The sequence below is a fragment of the Hakea prostrata genome, chromosome 2 (genome assembly GCF_041222555.1).
Source record: "Hakea prostrata isolate BN-2017 chromosome 2, UWA_Hpros_2, whole genome shotgun sequence".
Taxonomy (NCBI): domain Eukaryota; kingdom Viridiplantae; phylum Streptophyta; class Magnoliopsida; order Proteales; family Proteaceae; genus Hakea; species Hakea prostrata.
In genome coordinates this window covers 33,932,868-33,952,474 of record NC_142601.1, presented here as the reverse complement: position 1 = coordinate 33,952,474, position 19,607 = coordinate 33,932,868, and positions in this window count along the sequence as shown.

The window sequence follows — 19,607 nt, the reverse complement described above, 5'->3', positions numbered from 1 at the left end:
ACATAATTGTATAATGAATTGTAAACTTTAGTACATCTCTTTACTAATTGTGTATTTGTGTTCTCTTTGCATATTTATATTAGTTTACATGAATTTTCCAAACTTCCAGTTTTGCCCGCATATAGCCGGACATGTGCTAATTATATACTTTAGGTTAGGTGATGTTTTAGGTCAAAATAACACTCCCAATGTGTTTATTGACCTCAAATTAGGTTACACGTCAAATTTCAGGTCAAAATGACCTGAAATACCCTTAGAAACAGGGGTTCCATTTTTCATCGAACCCCTGCCAAAAGTCGACCAACTTTGGCGACGCCGTGTTGCCAGGGTCCGACACGGCGACACGGGCTGACATGTCGGACCTTGGTTGTAGTAATGAAATTTTGTTTTTATTTCTCTCAATATGAATTCATGTGGTGCGAATGCTTAGCTTGCAATACTAACTTACTAACTTCTAGACTTCGTGTGAAATCCCCTAGGATCCTAAACCAAAACCTCACTTGCAGGTCTAAAAAACTGAGGATCTAGTAGAAGACAGCTGTGGGCGATCCAAGTTGAAACTATTGGATTGGGATTAGAATCCATGGACACGAATGGTGAAGTTGGTGATTTTGCCACTTTGTTAGAGTTGGATTTCCTAGTCGCGATTCTGCCACTTTTGGAGATGTTTAAGTCCAGGTAGGAGCCCCTAACCTAATCTCCAAGATTAGGCAAGTGTCCACAACAAATCGGACTGAAGAACCACCTTGCTATTGAAAAATAGTAGGGCAGTTGTTCTACCGATTTGCCTCCACTAGGGGTGGTTGGTCCGGTAAAGAATGGGCAATTTGGGGTTTTGACTCCCAAAACTTGTATTTAATGGTTCTTAATCTCATAAAGGGATTATTTTATTATTAGATTGCAGAGAGCCCTATAACGAGTTAGAGCCTCGTAACAGTGAAGAATGTTGTATAGTCTTAGTCTCACATCTAGTAGAAGTGGAAGTTTGTTGAGAGTTTTAGTCCCAGTTTGAATAGATGTGGGAGAAGGTAGGATGGGGAGAGGCTATAAAATGATGCCTCCTCCTCCACATGTAATTAATCCCAAAATCTTCCCTCTTGTATATTTCTTTATCTATAGTGGAGTTTTCTCTCTTGGCCGTGGTTTTTTCCCTTAAAGGGTTTTCCACGTAAATTCTTGTGTTCTTCTTTTCTCTTATTTGTTAATTGTTCTATTCGGTGGGGTTTTTCATAACCCAACAGGTGGTATCGAGCAGGGTTTTGTTTGCATCCTACGGAGGTGCTATAGAAATTTTTTGAAGTCATTATTCACGTGTTTTTTTTTCGGGTATCCTTGAAAGGTATATTGGGTGATTAAGAGCATGTCTAGGAAAATTTTGTCTATGGAGTCTGGTATTTAAGCGGACCGGTTGTGTCCCTCCAGTCTTTCCTGGTAATTTTCCTAGTGTACTTTGGTTCAACAATATACCAGTTGGAATTAACTTGAGGAGATACTTTTCACGTGAAATAGTGGGAGTTATTCTGTAGTCAACAATAGTTCGTGATAGAAGCAATGGCAGCAAGGATTGACATCGGCAAGTTTGACGGCACAAAATTCTCATTATGGAAGATGAAGATGAAGGCATTATTGATAAAGGATAACTGCCTGGAAGCCATCAATAATCGGCCGGCGGAGATCACAGATAACGAAAAGTGGAACAGATTAGATGCAATGGCCCTTTCCAATTTGCATCTTGCATTATCTGATGATATTTTAGCGGGCATAGAAGAGAAGAAAACTGCTAAGGAGGTTTGGACCATCTCATCAAATTGTATGAAGCCAAGTCACTTCACAACAAAAAAATTTTGAAGAGAAAGTTGTATACCTCACAGATTTCAGAATCTACATTAGTTACAGAACACATACATACTCTGACTTCGTTATGTCTCAACTTTTAAAGTTGGGACATAATGTTACGCCACAGGAACGTGCTGAAATTTTACTCCAAAGTCTTCCAGATTCCTAGGACCAAGTCATCATCAATTTAACCAGTAATATCCTCTCTGATTATCTGGTATTTGATGATGTCGCTACTGCAATCCTTGAAGAAGAAAATAGATGAAAAAGCAAGGAAGATAGACAGGCAAGCTCACAACAAGCAGAAGCTTTGTCTATAACACGAGGAAGGTCAATGGAACGTGATTCCAGTGGAAGTCACAATCAATGGAGGTCAAAATCCAGGGGTAAGAAAATTTTCAAGTGCTATAATTGTGGCAGAAGGGGACACTTCAAAAATGAGTGTCAATTAAAAAAGGGTGTAGATAAGGCAGAAACATCTCAAGGGTGCGTTGCTGAAGGAGATATTCTTTACAGCGAAGCAGCAACGGTATCCAATGATAGATTGGAGCTCACTGATGTTTGGATCTTGGATTCGGGAGCAACATGGCACATGACCTCTCGCAGAGATTGGTTTCACACTTATGAACCTATCTCTACAGGGTCTATGTACATGGGAAATTATCATGCCTTGGAGATTGCTAGAATTGGTACCATCAAATTGAAGATGTATGATGGTATCATACACACTATTCAAAATGTGCGGCATGTGAAGGGCCTAAAGAAGAAAATATCATCTTTGGGACAGTTAGATGAAATTGGGTGCAAGACCCGCATCCAAAATGGAATGATGAGGATCATCAAAGGAGCGCCAGTTGTAATGAAGGCTGAAAGGGGCGCTGCAAATTTGTACAAATTAATGGGAGAAACGTGTCTGTAGGCAAAAGCATCAGTTGCATCAACCGGTACTACGGAAGAGATGACAAAAGTGTGGCATCAAAAATTGGGCCACATGTCAGAGCAAGGGTTGATGGTTCTCGCCGAACGGAAATTACTCCCGGGCCTCACAAAGGTTTCATTATCCTTTTGTGAGCACTGTGTTACAAGTAAGCAGTATAGATTGAAGTTCAATGCATCTGCTTCCAGAAGTAAAAGTATTCTGGAATTAGTTCATTCTGATGTTTGGCAAGCACCTGTTACATCTCTGGGAGGAGCAAGGTATTTTGTATCTTTTATTGATGATTATTCCAGAAGATATTAGGTGTTTCCTATCAAGAAGAAGTCAGATGTGTTTTTAGTTTTCAAAACATTTAAAGCGCAAATTGAACGAGAAAGTGAGAAGAAAATCAAGTGCCTTAGGACGAACAATGGCGGAGAATATACAGGGGATGACTTCATTGAGAATATTCCCGAGTGTGTGATCCATAGCCCCGAAGATCATGTATCAAGGAAATCATCCTCCCACATAAGCAATAACATAATCATGAACGGATAAAATCAAGTGTAATATTATAAATAAAATATCCAAACAAGGAAATGAATAACAGTATAATCAGAGTGCATACCAGATGTAAACATAAAAAAGGAGAAGTGTGAGGCGGAATCTCACTCCACAATTACAGCGGAAATGTAGCACGTAATTCTAAAAGAATACAAAAGTTCTCAAAAGAAAGTAAAGGAATGGAACTCAAACTAAACTAAGAGTCTTCTACTCTATAGATAACGTCTTCAAAATAGTGGACTTCATCAATCCAACTAAGGCGTTCCCACTCCACATTAGGTCTAATCGTAGTATGCAACGTGACCAAACGTGGGATCATCAATGTGATCTTCATTGTAGCTAGCACCTTGCGTGTAGTACGCTTCTTCAACTAGTGCTTCTTCATATTGCCCTTCATAGTAATCAGTACCTGTAGAAGAATCTAATACAAGAGGTTGCACAAAAAGGAGTGAGTTTGAATGAACTCAGTAAGGCAAGTTAAATCATATCAACATAAATAACATGCTGCAGAATCTAACAAAATGCAATGCAATGTGAATAAGAAAATGTATGTATGCATCTATACTCTATGTATGATGGTCTCTATATGGTTATCAATTTGAATTACAACAGCATTGTGGGTGGTCAACCAATCAATACCCAAAATGATATCAAAATCCTTCATATCCAAAAGTACCAAATTCTTCTCACCAATCAAAACAGGACATTTAACTATCTTTTTATCTAGTTTCACAACAGGTTCAGTAGGAGTACTAATCGATAAACAACTAGATAAAATCTCAGGTTCCAAATCAATCTTCTTGATAAATGCAGATGATATGAATGAATGAGAAGCACCCGTATCAAATAACACAAATGCAGGAATAAAAACAACGATTAAAGTACCTGTAACCACTTCATGATTCTCATCCTGTTCAGTACCAGAAATGCTGAACACTCTTCCAGAAGGAGGGACAGGAGCATTCTTCACTAAAGGAGCAGGCTGTTGAACAGGCTTCTTAGGACAGTCACAAGCAAAGTGACCAGTCTGCTTACAGTAGAAGCAAACAGGGTTGCTAAGTCCAACAGGAACAGGTGCAACTGGAGGCTTCTTATCCAAAGGCCTAGGAATAGCATTCACATTCATCGGCGGCCAATTCCCACCAAACTGACCAAACTGGCCTTGTTGCCGAAATCCCGAGCTCTGAACACTCCTAGGCTAAAAAGTAGGAGTAGGGTATGGCATAGATCTCACAAAGCGTTGATCAGTTCGATCCGCAAATCCTGGATTCCTTGGCTGCCAGGGTCTTTGCACTCTAGCATTCTCTTTCTCAGTTTCTTCCAGCTTCTTGGCATTTTGCACCACCTGTGCATAGCTTTCAATAGGTTGAATAGTGAGATATGCCCTGATTGCAGGTCGCAATCCCTTGAAGAATTTCTTCGCTTTGGCAATCTCAATCTTCAAAGAGTCAGGAGCAAAGAAGTGAAGCTCCTCGAACTTCTATTGGTATTCCAACACCGACAAAGATCCTTGCACAAGAGCCATAAATTCAGCTTCCTTCGCATCCTTCACTGCTTTCGGGAAATAGTTCTTGCAAAAAGCTTCCTTGAACAAATCCCACAACACAACGCCAGTATGCAAACCTTCCAAAACAGGCCGAGTGGAAGTCCACCAAGCGTCAGCTTCATGTTGCAACTTTTGCTCTGCAAACAAAATTTTCTGAGCTTCAGTACATTGCAAATGATGAAAAGCTTTTTCCAACTCACGTAGCCACTTGTTAGGAAACAAGATATCCTTGGATACTCCAGTGAAGTTGGGAACTTGCATTTTCAGAAAACTCTCCATCAAACAAGTATGAGGAGTTACGGCTAATCCACCTGCATTCAGAACTGCGGCATGAGGATTTGGATTGACGCCGGCACGAGTCTCATTATGTAGAGTCATGAAACCGCTCAACATCTGATTGAACTGAGCTGCTTGCTGTTGCATCATATTGCCCATAATGTTGGCAATATCACGAAAGCTTCCGACGTTCGAGGCATCGGGCACATCAAGAGTACCTTGGTCACCAGTGTTGGTCTGCTAATCATGACCACCGATTGGTATCTCGTCACTTCCGTGACCACTGGATTCACCACGCCCACTTCTTAACGTAACCATTCTGCAAAAACCGAAATGTCAAAAACACTGAATTTCGAAGTTTCGATATAATCCAAAAGTCCAAATGATAAAAAAAAATCTTAAATCATGCTTAAACACATCCATTTAGTCAGCAAACAATCAATCATTGGAAAAAAATCACTTTTTTTCCAAAATCCACAGCACTTGAGTGCCCAGTCGACCAATGAGTCGACCAAAGCTCACAGCACGCGAATTTCAGGGTTTTAAGTGCCAAAATGCCATTCAAACTCATTCCAAACTTTGCCAACTTGAGAGGGAGCTCTGAGGAAGAAGTGCTAAGGTCTTTCTAAGTGATTTCCAAGTAGTTTGGTGCTTCAACAACAACACTACAACACTCAACAACTTCACACAAGGTAAACCATTCATTTCTCACTCAAGTTCATCTTCTCACTCTTGCAATTCATCCAAAAACTATGTGTTGCTTGTGTCTAATGCTAGAAATCATGCTTAGGAACACTTAGAAACATGCTCCACTAGTTTTTAGCACAATACCATGCTTAAACAACAAGTTCTACCACAATCTTGCACTTTCACATCGCTTTAGTACTGAAATCGTTAACTTTAGAAAAATTTCGATTTTTCACAAACCGCTTGGAGTTTTCACACAAAATCAAATTCTACACACTCAAAATGATGTTGTGAATGTGAACATGTAATTTGATCTCATCAATTTCAAAATTTTCAAAAATCCAATTTTGACCTAAATTGCAAAATCCCCAAATTCCTTCTTGCTAAATTTTCAACTTTAGACTGAGATTTTGATCGATTTCCTCCAAATAAACTTCATAGTCATGCAATTCCAAGTATTGCGCACATGCCAGTATGTTCACATTACATTTTCCCCAATTTTTCAATTGTGATGAAAATTACGAAAATGCCCTTCTGACTAAATTTTCGAAACAACACTAACATGTAATGTCTTTTTGTCTTTTCCACAGACATCACACCATGCAAAGAGGTGGACGAGGTCGAGGCAGGATAGTTGGAGCTAGGCGAGGCAGAGGTCGAGTTCCAGCTCAGCCTAGAGCAAAGGTCATACTACTCGATCGCTTCGACACACCACAATCAGAGTTCCTGTACGAGGCATACTTCAAGTATTGCCGCATGGAGTATGGCCAACTTCTTCACTTGCGAGAGCTTCATGTTTTCAGGATCCGACAGCGATTCGACACTCTGGCATGGACCCACCTTTTCACGACGGACTTGCCCGTCTATCCTGAGCTAGTGAGGCTGTTCTTCAGCAACCTCACGTCTACCGAGGAGGCCAGAGGACAGGGCCATCCTTTCAGACTCATCATTGAGAGCAGGGTCAGAGAGACAGAGATCCGCTTCTCCACTAGAGATTTGGCACACATTCTTCATGTACCACACTATCCACGACAGTGCCTATGGATACCTACAAGGGCAGAGGTAGACAGATTCTTGCTGCCATACGAGCTTCATGAGATATGCGCCACTCTCTGGGACGACTCAGAGTGCTACTTTCCGCGAGATAGCAGACAGATGACAGATTCGACTAGGATCATCTATCGCATTGTCGGCCGAAACATCATGCCGAAGGCCGGACATCACAACCAGGTTTCTGTGACGGAGGCCGTAGTTATCTACCGCATCTATACGGGCTTCCAGATAGACTTGTCCTACATCATCCAGCAGGTCATGATAGATCTGGTGGCACGTCCTGGTATGAGGATTTGTTTCGGGAGACTACTGACATTCATCTTCCGACACTTCAGGATTAGTTTTGAGGACACTTTGAGGAGCTTACTGGTTCACTAGGGTATGCTATTGGGACTAGGACTATCAGGCAGATGAGGCTCACTCAGACTGTGAGATCTCCGGGTCCAAATGGTGAGGAGGATACAAATGAGGATGAGAATGAGGCTCCAGCAGATGAGGGTGATGCTGGTCCAGATTCTGATGATCAGGCAGAGGAGGATACAGAGATGCATGAGTCTGTTCCTGAGCATCATGAGATTCCCAGATCACCACACTTTGAGATTGGAGGTCCTTCACATTCAGTCCCAAGAGACTTCGATTTAGGTGCTTAGATGAGTTCGATGACTTCCATGCTAGAGAGGATGGAGGTCAGACAGGAGCAGATGTATGAGAGGATGGAGTCACGGCAGGATAGGATAGAGTCTCAGATCACTCAGATGGCCAAGGACTTCAGAGCATTCAGAGATCAGAGGAGATCACCTAGATAGATTGTACTTAGGATTTCCATTTATGCTTTTCAGATGTAAACTTTTCTTAAAGTTAATGAAGTTCATTTTGTTTCTCTTTATTATTGTGTATTATGCACTTTTCTTTTATTGCATTACATGACATTTGTTAAAATATAATTATTGTATATTATTCAGAATTATTTAGTTATGCTTCATTAAACAAGTTTCTAATCCAAGTGTTATATTATTCACTTCTAAGAGCAGATGAGTCACTTCTGGATCTATGACTCAGGAATTTCTGTTACTGTTTTCTGTGGTTAGGATTTCCTTGAACTTTGGCTCTGATACCACTCTATCACATCCCCCCAGCCGGTACTCTAACTGGCATACCCGGGAGTGTGATCCACAGCCCCGAAGATCAAGTATCGAGGAAATCATCCTCCCACATATACAATAACATAATCATAAACAGGAAATAATCAATATTTAATATTATAAACAAAATATTTCAAATCAGTAAATGAATAATCAATATAATCAGAGTGCGGAAAATGATACCAGATATCCGAAGATATCAAAAGAAGCAGAGTGAGGCGGAAACTCACTTCACAACTACAACGGAAAAGTAGTGCATAAGTCTAAAAAGAATTACAACCGAGTCAAAAGAAAATAAGAAAAACAAACTAAACTTAAGAATTCTCTATCCTATAGATGACACCTTCAAAATAGTGGACTTCGTCAGTCTAACAGAGATGTTCCATGTCTACATTACATTTAGTCGTAGTACGCAATGTGATCGCTCCAGGGATCATCAGTGTAATCTTGATTGTCACCAACACCTTGCGTGTAGTACGCTTCATCAGTTTGCACTTCATCGTACTATCCGTCATAGTAGTCGGTCCCTGTAGAAAAATCTAACAAAAGATTGTACAAAAAGGAATGAGTTTCGAAAGAAACTCAGTAAGGCAAGTTAACTCATAACAACATAAATACATATATCAGAACATAACAAGATGTAATGCAGTACGAAACAAATAATGTATGTATGCATCTAAACTCTATGTATGCTGGTCTCTATTGACAGACATGCTTTAAGTCATAGCACCGTACTTCTTTGAGAAGGTCTCAGCTCACTCGGCTCTGGTTGGTAGTGGGTCCGGCATCCCTCTCGGACAATCCATGGCTGGGGGTTAAGTCATCGCTCTCTCACATCACCATTGGTCTAAGTACTGGCGCATGTCAGGGTTAAGCCTAGCCCAATGCAAGTCATCTACTTAGTTATTCAGATTCAGATACATCCATTCCTCCCCTCTCGGGATCCTTCACACTAGAGTCAGCGTATTCCCTCTCAGAGTACGGACTCATCAACCCTATTGGTTATCCACATATGGTAAACGGGAAGCTCTGATGTCCTCTCACGGATATAACTCACCGGTCTCGAGCGCCCATGACCCCAAGTGTAATCATATGCAACCCTCCAATAAATGGCCCCCACAATATGATTCCCGTCCTCTCTAACTCATCGGTCTTGAGCGCCTGTGAATCACATTGCTACCACGGGTCGTTCGGTCTCAATACCCTTCCGATTCGGGTCTGATATAATGGGGACATCCTAGCCAAACACTGCTAGACAGTCTTAGGTATGACAATCAATGATTTGGGAAAGCGTTAATGGGCAACCCCGGAAACATCCCATACTATTTCTGGTAATGTCCAAGGACAGAAGTGTCAAAAGGACACCTCTCAATCCCAAACACATTCTCAGATCAGTCATGTCATACACAATCAACCATTCATCATATAAAAGAGAATATAAAGTCATGATCTAATCATTAAACAATATAGTAATAAGCAATTCATATAAGCTTGAATAATAAAAAGAAAACATAAGTGAAGTGCTATTGTACTTACAGTAGTACATTAGAAGTATAAAGTACAAGAACAGTACATAAACTCAGAGTTTCATAAAGTATAAACTCAAGAGTATACGATCTATGTTATTATGAAATAACTGTCCTTACCTTGATTATCGCTGAAGATAATCCAAAGATCAAAGAGAGTAACTCCAAACTTAGCAAATAAACTCCTAACAAGCATAGATACAACATTAGGAAAGATACCTAAAAGATTAGAGAGCAAACGATTCAAATCGGGCGAAAAATGAAGCTACTGCCTCCTTTGGTCGAGTGCTTGGTCTACTGACTTAGTCGACCAAGCAGTTGACCAACTGAGTCAGTACGGAATTGCAGAAACTGATTTGGTCATAACTTCTTCGTTTGAAGTCGGATTGATCCGAAATTCGAAGGGGAGCTTCCTAGAATGTATTAGAATCATTTAGGAAGATATAAACATCAAGTCATGGTCAAAAGACAGGTTCTTGATTTGACCCAAGAAACTAGGGTTTCAACCTTTATGGCTCTCATGAAAAGGCTATGATCACAGATGAAAGGGAATGATTGCTATCAAGAAAATAACAAGAAAATCATTGAAAAATCAAGTTTAGATTATCATAAATATTTCCCATGAGGTTTCCCTCACATGGGAGATTACAAAGGTTTCTAGAAAGATCATACAAGGGTCAGGCTTTCAAGAAATTAATCAGGCTAGGGTTAAGATCTTGATGATGATCATAGATCTCAAGGAATAGAATGAGATCACGAAGGGATGGTTGCAAGGATGCAGCATCTTCTTCCTGATCTCAATCAAGAATAAGATCGAAGAAAGAATAATTTAGAATTCAGAAGAGATACTAACCTTAGAACGACGGATTGGTGATGAGAAGCTTCAGATCTAGTAGAGGAGTCTTCAAAATCACCGGAAAGAGTTTCAGAGAGGTCTTCTCACGTTCAAAAAGTGTTTAGGAGGCAGCCATAACTAAGAAACACGAAGTAGGGTTTAAATATAAGCGAAAAACCCTAAAATTGCATTTTCTCGGATTTAGCAAACCTTTGTTCGAGTGCTTGGTCGACTGGCCCAGTCGACCAAGGCAAACAGTAAGTAACAAACAGGGAATTGAAGGAACAAATGGGCTCTAAACCTCAAGGGCTTTTGCACACACATCAAGTGACATATCTAGTGTATAGAAATACCTTCAAACCAAGTCAAATAACACTCCAAGTCCTTCAACTAATCTCATCTTCAGACAGGTGCAGCCTTCTTTCCCGATCAACACAAGCTTCCAAGATTTGAACTCCACCATCAATATCCATAGGTTTAGAGTCAAACACCATGTCTTCTACTGAGATGGCCCACAGTTGGCTTCTTCCTTTACTCCGAGTCTTCGAACCTAAAAACAACCGGGTTTTCGGGTCAAGGTCAAGGTTAGGTTAGGGCTGGGTTTCACAAAAAGGGTAAAATTAGGGTTTCAAAAGGAGTTTATCAAGGATTAGGGTTAAGATTATAATGTTGATCATAAACCCTTAAGAATAGAATGAGATCATGGAAGAGATGGTTGCAAGAATGCGACATCTTCTTCCCCATCTCAATCAAGAATAAGATCGTAGAGGAATAATTCACAACACAGAAAGATCACTAACCTTAGATTGACAGATCAGAGATGAGAAGCTTCAAATCTCGCAAAGATCCTTCAAAATCACCAAAGAGAGCTTTGAAAGAGTCTTCCCACGTTTTCAGAGAGTTTTGGAGGCAAAGGATACTAAGAAACACGAAGTTAACTTAAATAGAAAGTGAAAAACCCTAAAATTGGATTTTCTCAGATTTAACACCCTGTTGGTCGACTGCTTGGTTGATTGGCCCAGTCGACCAATCAATCGACCAAGCTGGTCAGCAAGGCCCAAATAGGGAATTGGAGGCCCAACTCAAGTCCAAACCTCATGGGCTTCTCCCAACACAACATAAGACTTATCTAGTATAGAAAAATGCCTTCGAATCATGTCAAACTATACTTCAAGTCCATCAATTAGACTCACCTTCGTCAAGCTGCAGCTTTCTTTCCAAATCTGCACAGACTTCCAAGTATGGAACTCCATCATCAATCTCCATGGGTTCTGGGTCAAACACCATGTCTTCTACTGAGATGGCCCATTGTTGGCTTTTTCCTTTGCTTTGGGTCTTTGGACCTACAAACAACCGGGATTTCGGGTCAAGGTCAGGGTTAGGATAGGCTGGCTTTCACAAATGGTATCTTGCACTAGCTAACTACTGCTTACACTCCGCAACAAAACGAAATCATAGAATGGAACATTTGCACAATTCTCAACATGGTAAGAAGCGTGATGAAAAGTAAGGATCTGCCAAAAGCTTTTTGGGCTGAAGGTGTAGCATGTGCTATCTACTTACTCAATAGATGCCCAACTAAAAGTGTCAAGTTCAAGACACCTTTTGAAGCATGGATCGGGTATAAACCCAATGTTAGTCATTTCAAAATTTTTTGATGCATCACATATGTACATGTGCTAGAGCAAAAAAGGAGAAAGTTGGGCGATAGAGGAGAAAATAATATTTATATTTTCACAAGTTATGACGCAAGAAAAAAAGCCTATAGACTCAACAATCCAACAAGCAAGAAAGTAGTAATCTCAAGAGATGTTGATTTTGATGAATCATATTATTGGAAATGGACTAAAGAAGAAAAGAGTGTCAAAGGAATGTTTTTGGAAGGTGAAGAAAATCTTCAAGAACAAAAACCCATCATAGAATGAAGATCCACGTCAGAGTCCTCCACCAAGTCCATCCCCAACAACTCCAGGCAGTATCAACTCTTCAACAGAAGCTCCTACAAGAATGCAAAGGCTCAGTGATATTAACTCTAATGAACCAATACAAATGGAAAATGATTATACACTATTCAGTCTTTTAGTAGAATGTGATCCAATCACATATGAAGAAGCCATTCGTGAAAAGAAATGGCAGGTGACCATGGATGAAGGAATAGAAGCAATTAAGAAAAATGATACATGGAGCTCACTAATTTGCCAAAAGGACACAAGACAATTGGAGTAAAGTGGATGTACAAGACAAAGACAAGTCAAGAAAGAAACATTGAAAAATATAAGGCAAGACTTGTTGCAAAAGGCTACAAGCAACAATATAGTGTTGACTATGGGAAGGCAAATTTGACTAGGAGGAGGCATTTGCACTAGTTGCAAGGATTGACACCATCAGACATCTAATTGCTTTGGCAGCTCAAAACAAGTGGAGAATCTATCAAATGGATGTAAAATTAGCTTTTCTTAATGGATACTTAGAAGAAGAAGTATAAGTTGAGCAACCTCAAGGATATGTGAAGAAAGGCCTAGAAGACAAAGTATACAAGTTAAAGAAGGTGTTTAATGGCTTAAAGCAAGCTCCAAAATCTTGGAATATGAAGATTGATGCGTATTTTCAGCAGAATTGATTCATAAAGAGTCCATATGAGCATACCTTATATGCGAAGATAAATGGAGATTGAGATATCATGTTCATTTGTCTCAACATGGACGACATGATTTTCACAGGAAATAATCCAGGTATGTTCAAAGACTTTAACAAAGCCATGACATGAAAATCTAAGATGACAGATATTGGAGAGATGTCATATTTTCTTGGAATGGAGGTTGCTCAAGCAGAAGAAGGAATTTTCAGCTTACAAAAAAAGTATGCAAACAAGTACTCAAGAAGTTCAAAATGGATCGTTACAAGCCAATAGAAACATCAGCAGATGCAAGTATGAAGCTAAGGCGTGACTCAGTAGAAGAGTCTATCAATCTAACTTTTCACACAAGCCTAGTTGGACGCCTAACACAAGATCAAATATCATGTGTATAGTAGGTGTCATCAGTAGATACATGGAAGAACCAAGGTAGTGTTATTTCATGGCAGCTAAGAGGATTCTAAGGTATATACAAGGTAAACTATTCAAGGTCTATTTTACACCCAGTCAAAGAATCCAAGACTAGTTGGCTATACAGACAACGAGTATGGGGAGACCAAGATACAAGAAAAAGTACTTCAAGGTATGTATTTCTTATTGGGTCAACAACAGTTTTATGGTCCTCAAAGAAGCAATTAACTATGGCACTCTCAACATGTGAAGTAAAGTATATTGCAGCAGCATCATGTACGTGCCAAGCAATATGGTTGAGAAATATTATGCTAGAAATGCTTCATCCTAAAGAAGATCCAACAACCATCTCTGTCTCTTCATCCTCAAGAAGATCCAACATCCTTCTCTCTCTCTCTCTCTCTCTCAGAATCCAAGAGCCAACAGTAGAACAAAGCACATTGACACAAAGTACATACCACTTTATACGACTACATGTAAAGGACAATAATGTGATACTGATTTACTATCAATTTGAATATCAAGTTGCATATATTTTTACAAAGCCGCTCAAGATGAAGTATTCAAAAAATTAAGAACACAACTCGACATGATAAGTCGGGTTTGAAGGGGAGTATTAAAGATCAAATTGACTTGTGAAGAGAAGTTTGTATAAGAACTTCAAAGAAAAAAAGAAGCAGTTTGAAGAAACAAGAAGGTTGAAGGAAGTAGTGGAAATTTGAAGAAAAAAAGTAGAAGTTTGTAGAAAGAAGTAGGAGATTGAAGAAAAAAAAAAATTATTATTTTATTTGTATTAATGGGTTTGTATTCCTTATAAATAAGAATGAATCCTTTCATTTGATGTATGTAATTTTTTGAAGAAAAAGTGAGAGAAAGAGTGACCGAAGAAATGAAAGAGCCATTTAAAAAAGGTGTTACAACACCTTAGTTATGTGTAAAGTTTATTTGTTTGTAGTACAGTTTTATTTTTATCCAGCCACTTTGTTGTGCCAATAATTAAAACATAAGAATATAAATATAATAAAATAAATTCCAATGATAATAAATATAATAATTTGCATATAAATTTATTCATATAAAAAATATATGAATCTAATAAGACAACTGTAGATTATTTTGTATGATGTTATAGGTCTAGTGGGTCAACCAGCATAATGGAAGGAGTCCTTTAGCCCTTACACCACATGTCATGTCCCCAGCCCCGACCCTAGGCTTCTCAGAAGATGCAGGTCCTTATATCAGGAGTCCTCATCTCTTTTGTCCGTCTCTTCTACCTGACTTTATGAACCCAAATCATACCCAAAAAAAAAATGAACCCAAATGACTTCATTGACTTTTTCTGATTCTATGACATTACGACTCACCAGATCCCACCCTCTCTCACTCATTTTTCTTGTAACTTTTCTAGTAAATCTCAAGTTCTCTCTCAAAACAATCTTGAATCAGAAGATCCTTTTATTACAAGATCCACTTCCTGCTGAGAAAAGGAAAAAAAGCCTCAAACAAGCACAAGTTCTTATTTTTGAATATACACTTCAGTCCCAGATCCCCTCTACCCAATTACATGTTCCTTCTTTCCCTCCAATCCCTCACCCCCCCCCCCCCCCCAACTAAAAAAACCAATGTATTTTGTTTTTCTTGATTCATCCCATCCCCTAACCAAAATAAAATATAAAAATTAAAAAAAAAAAAAAAAATCCTTGGTTCTCATTTTAAGAGAACTAACACTACAGAGAAAGAAGCTCAAGATTAAAATTATAAAAGATTATATTACTTTCTTTCGGATACAGCTTTGTAGTTCATAACTTCAGTCTCAACCCCTAAAACTAAAAGAGAAGGATCTGCAAAACAAGCACTACTCTTTAACTGAAACTAGAACAGCCACCATTTTTGAATCCAATGGAGGTTCTACACAAAAAATTAAGAGGTGCAAACAACTAAAGGGCCATCAGGGTTTGCTAGTAGTAGTAGGATTTGGAGTGGAGGTGGAGCAACGGTTAGCATTTGTATTAGGTTTTGAGTTTGCCATGGAGAGCTTCTGCTTCAATGCCTGATTCTCCTGGTTGAGAAGCTGAGCTTTCTTCCTCAATCGTTCATTCTCTTGCATTATGTAACAGTTCTCAAGGTACAATTTTGTGTTCTGACTTTCCATCACTCTACAATAAAATAATCCTGTTCACAGAAATAGCAACAGAGAAGAAATCAAGCACACATTAGAAGAAAAGAAAAATGTGAAAATCAGAGAGTTCAGAATTTACTTCGAATCAGAAGAATAGAAACAAAACAGATGATAAACCAATTCAAGATGAACAGACTCAGTACCAGAGATTTCCTGAACTCAGTGGTTGTTTCCTCTTCTGCTTTGCCAGATGCATTAAATAGAAGAACAAGAGAAGGTAGGCAAAGCAGAAGAGGCAACTGAGTAACTACATAGTATGAAAGAGGGGTTGATCTGAAAACAGAGAAAGGAAAGATATGTTCAGATCAGAGTGCTCTTCCACTCGCCGAAAGATCCTTGTTGATGCTTCTCTTTACACTGAAGCAAAGAATAAAGGCTGCAACAAGAAATTTAATTCTTGCCTTGTTGACAAGAAAAGATGTTTCGTTATATGGGATCATGGAATGCAATCTCTAATTCAATCTTCTCCTAAGACCAGGTTGGAGATGCAAAACAAAATAAAGCCCAAACAGGGGAGAAAAAGAAGTAAACAAACACCTTTCCCTCTGCCTGCTGCAAAGAATAACTAAGTACTAACATCATTAACGGTCTACCGTCAAGAAGAAGAAGAAGAGGAGCAGAATGAAGAGCCTTGTGTAGCTTCTCAAAAAGATCACCTTTTTTGGGAAGTTGTTAGAAGCTTGAAGCTTTGGTCGCTGGAAGCAGCAGCTAATGTCTGTAAAAGTAGTAATGCGTGAGAGGGACGAAGAGACCAGAGATTTCCCAACCATATTTATATGGAAGGAAGAGAGAGAAAGAGATTCGGATTGGTCTGGCAGAACAATGATAGAATCATGCAGGGGGTGAGCAAGGAAGGCGGCCAAGTTGGGGCGGGGATTTAATGTGTTTCCCAAAGATGATGATGACCAAGACTTTTGGTTAGCGTCATATGATGATGGGGCGGGGTTCTGTCTTCTGGCATCAATTGCACGCAGGGTTTTATTTAAAATCAATAATGGGAAATTTTCAGTGATGTCCCCTGGTTACCCATAATGTTAGCGTCACCCTCGGACTTATCCGATTTATCAATTTGATCCCTTATTAAGTAACACTATGGTTTCTGTTTAATTATTCATTTTCAATATTCACCATACATCTTAAGTTTAAAAATTTTGCACATAAACCATATCTCTCAATCTTTGTGAGGATTTTTTTATTATCATAAGAAAAAATCACAGACAATAAAGAAAAATGAAGAAATGAGTCAAACAAGTCCTAAGGCTTTTCATTTAAGGTTATTCTTGTCTTTTTAAAAGGTTTAACTTACTTACATCAATATCTAACTATGATTTCCTAATGATAGGAGATTTCATTGATATATTTTTATCTTACATGGCATCTGATTGATTACACAAATAACTTGGGAGTGACAATAATTTTAAAAAGTAACTCAAGGGGTGGCCTGAAAATTTTTCATAAATAATTTATGTAGAGTTATTTTAATCAATTCATTTTATGGTCATTCTAAGATGGTAACCTGCCAAACCAACCCTTCTCCTGTTCTTTGAAGCCAAAATAAAAATACAATACTTTCCCATGTTAGTTCTTTTGCCCATTCCCAAGCCTTCCCCTTCCTCCTAAGCCTTTCCCTTCCTCCTATTCATCACCATTCATACATGTTGTAATGTTTTTTATCATCGTTTATATGGACCTTTTACTATGGGGCAGGTCTTGGTGTAATCAACACCAACAAAGTTGGTTTTCTAAGGTCAATGATTAAAACTGCCTCCAAGTAAAAATTACCAAGTGTAAGACTGCATAAGAAAATTGATCTCAACATTCAAGATTCTACTTATTCAAAGGGGTCTATAGAAAGTTTGCTTCTTTTTTTTTTATATATACATTTTACTTCCATAGTTTTACAAGTAATCAATAGCTGATCCGATACCATGCACTATAACTATGATTGTTCCATTAATACCGCTTTTAGTTTCTCTCATTAGAGTAAAATCTTTTACACATACATGAAAAAGTTTATTGTCTATTATTATTCTTCTTATTTATTTATGTATTATTGTTATTTTTTGTTGGATAAGGTGTCCATTATTTTTTCTGTCTTGGTGAGAATATGTTTGGCTGAGAGAAGCTAAAATATGACAAGTAACACCTCCATAGGATCAACGGAATTTACCAAACTCCTATTTTTGGTAGAAAAAGGATGCTATTTGGTAGTGGTATTAGGCTATTAGCCCCTGGTCAAAGCTTACATATAGCAAATAGCATCCCCACAGGGGCAACCAACGATAATGAGACATACCAACTTTAAGACTAAACCAGCTGGCTCAACCAGTATGATGATGCAAAAGCTTCTTTCCATTAGGCTACCAACCGGAGAAAAAGATCCTATTATATATACTTTTAACTATTTACACGTATATCACAAGAAAAATGTAGACTTCAAGAAATATAAATTTATATATATACTTTCTGTTTTTGTAATCAATTATATTTATTATTTCTGAAAAAAAATTAATTACAAGTGCTCCCTACTGTTAAGAAATTGAAAGATATAAATAGGCAGCTCTACTGAAACAGTGCAGGGAATATCATGAGTTGGTTTCTAAATAGATGAACCATTGTTGAAGTGTATATACTTTCTGTATTTGTAATCAATTACATCTATTATTCCTAGAAAAAAAATTTAATTACAAGTGCCCCCTACTCTTAAGAATTGAAAGATATAAATGAGCATCTCTATTGAAACAGTAAGGAGACATGTCATGAGTTGGTTTTTAGATAGATGAACCATTGTTGGAGTGTAGAATGGCTAAACCGGCCAAGGTTAATATTGTTAATACAAAGTTAGGTGTACCAAAAGTGGGACATAAGCTGTCCGCCAACTTTTGTGTTTAAGTGGCGAAAGTAGATCAAGTATTTCTTTCTCATTGCACCAAATTTCAAATAGAAGCAATTGAATTTGTTTGAGGAATAGTCATCTATGACCAAAGTCATTCCTTGGCTCCTCGCTTCTTCTTAATTCAATGGCTTGGCCCAAACTAAAAAATCCACGATCGCTCAATTTTTGTTAACACACTTCATTTGAGTGGTCACAGGAATTTTTGGCTGGTCATGGATCTCTGGAGGGGTGAATTCCGACAAGGGGAAAACTGGTGGTGGGGGTGTGATGGTTTCCCATGGTGGTGGGCGGTTTCCGGCGAAGGATAGAAATTCTCCATTCGCTCACTTAAGGGTATTTTGATAATTTTATTGCTCAATGGGTATATGGATAATGTGAATTTCAAATTTTAAATAAATTAAATGTGGCCTAAGAGCACTTAGATCATTTTACTCATCACTTAATAGCAAAACTTAACTGTGGGTAACTCGTAATTTTGAGAGTGGGTGCAATCTAATTTAAAGCGTAACAGTGGATGGATACTGATTTCACCCTAATAATAGTGGATGCCGTGTAAAAGCTCTGTATTTTATATTTTTCTTCATAATTATGAATATTTATTATATAAAAATTAAAACAAAAATGAGTCAAAAGCAACATTACAAACTAAGGTTTGGCTTTATCAATATGTAAAATATAACTTCCCATGAATTTAAAAGGGTGACTCAGTTTTCAACCAATAATTTCATGTAGGAGGTCAAAGTTTGAATCTCTTCAAGATTATGAGATTGGCCCGTCTATACCTCCATCCCTAACATATGTTAAAAAAATTGCATGTTCTGAATAAAATCAAATGTGACTCACCTTGACTATCTTTAACAAGACGAAACCGCAATGCTTTTCAAAATGGTGAATCAAAGTTAAAAAAAAAAAACCTCACTCTGTTTTCCAATATGGAAAATGTAAGAGAAATTAATATTCACATTAAATTGAAAAAATTATTGAGGTAAGAAAATTTTTGGGGAAGGAGAAAGGGTGGGGAGTGTTATTCCAGACTGGCCAATTCAAACCACATGAGTCCCAGTAAAATCATTTCACATTATATCTGGTGCATACCTTTTGTATG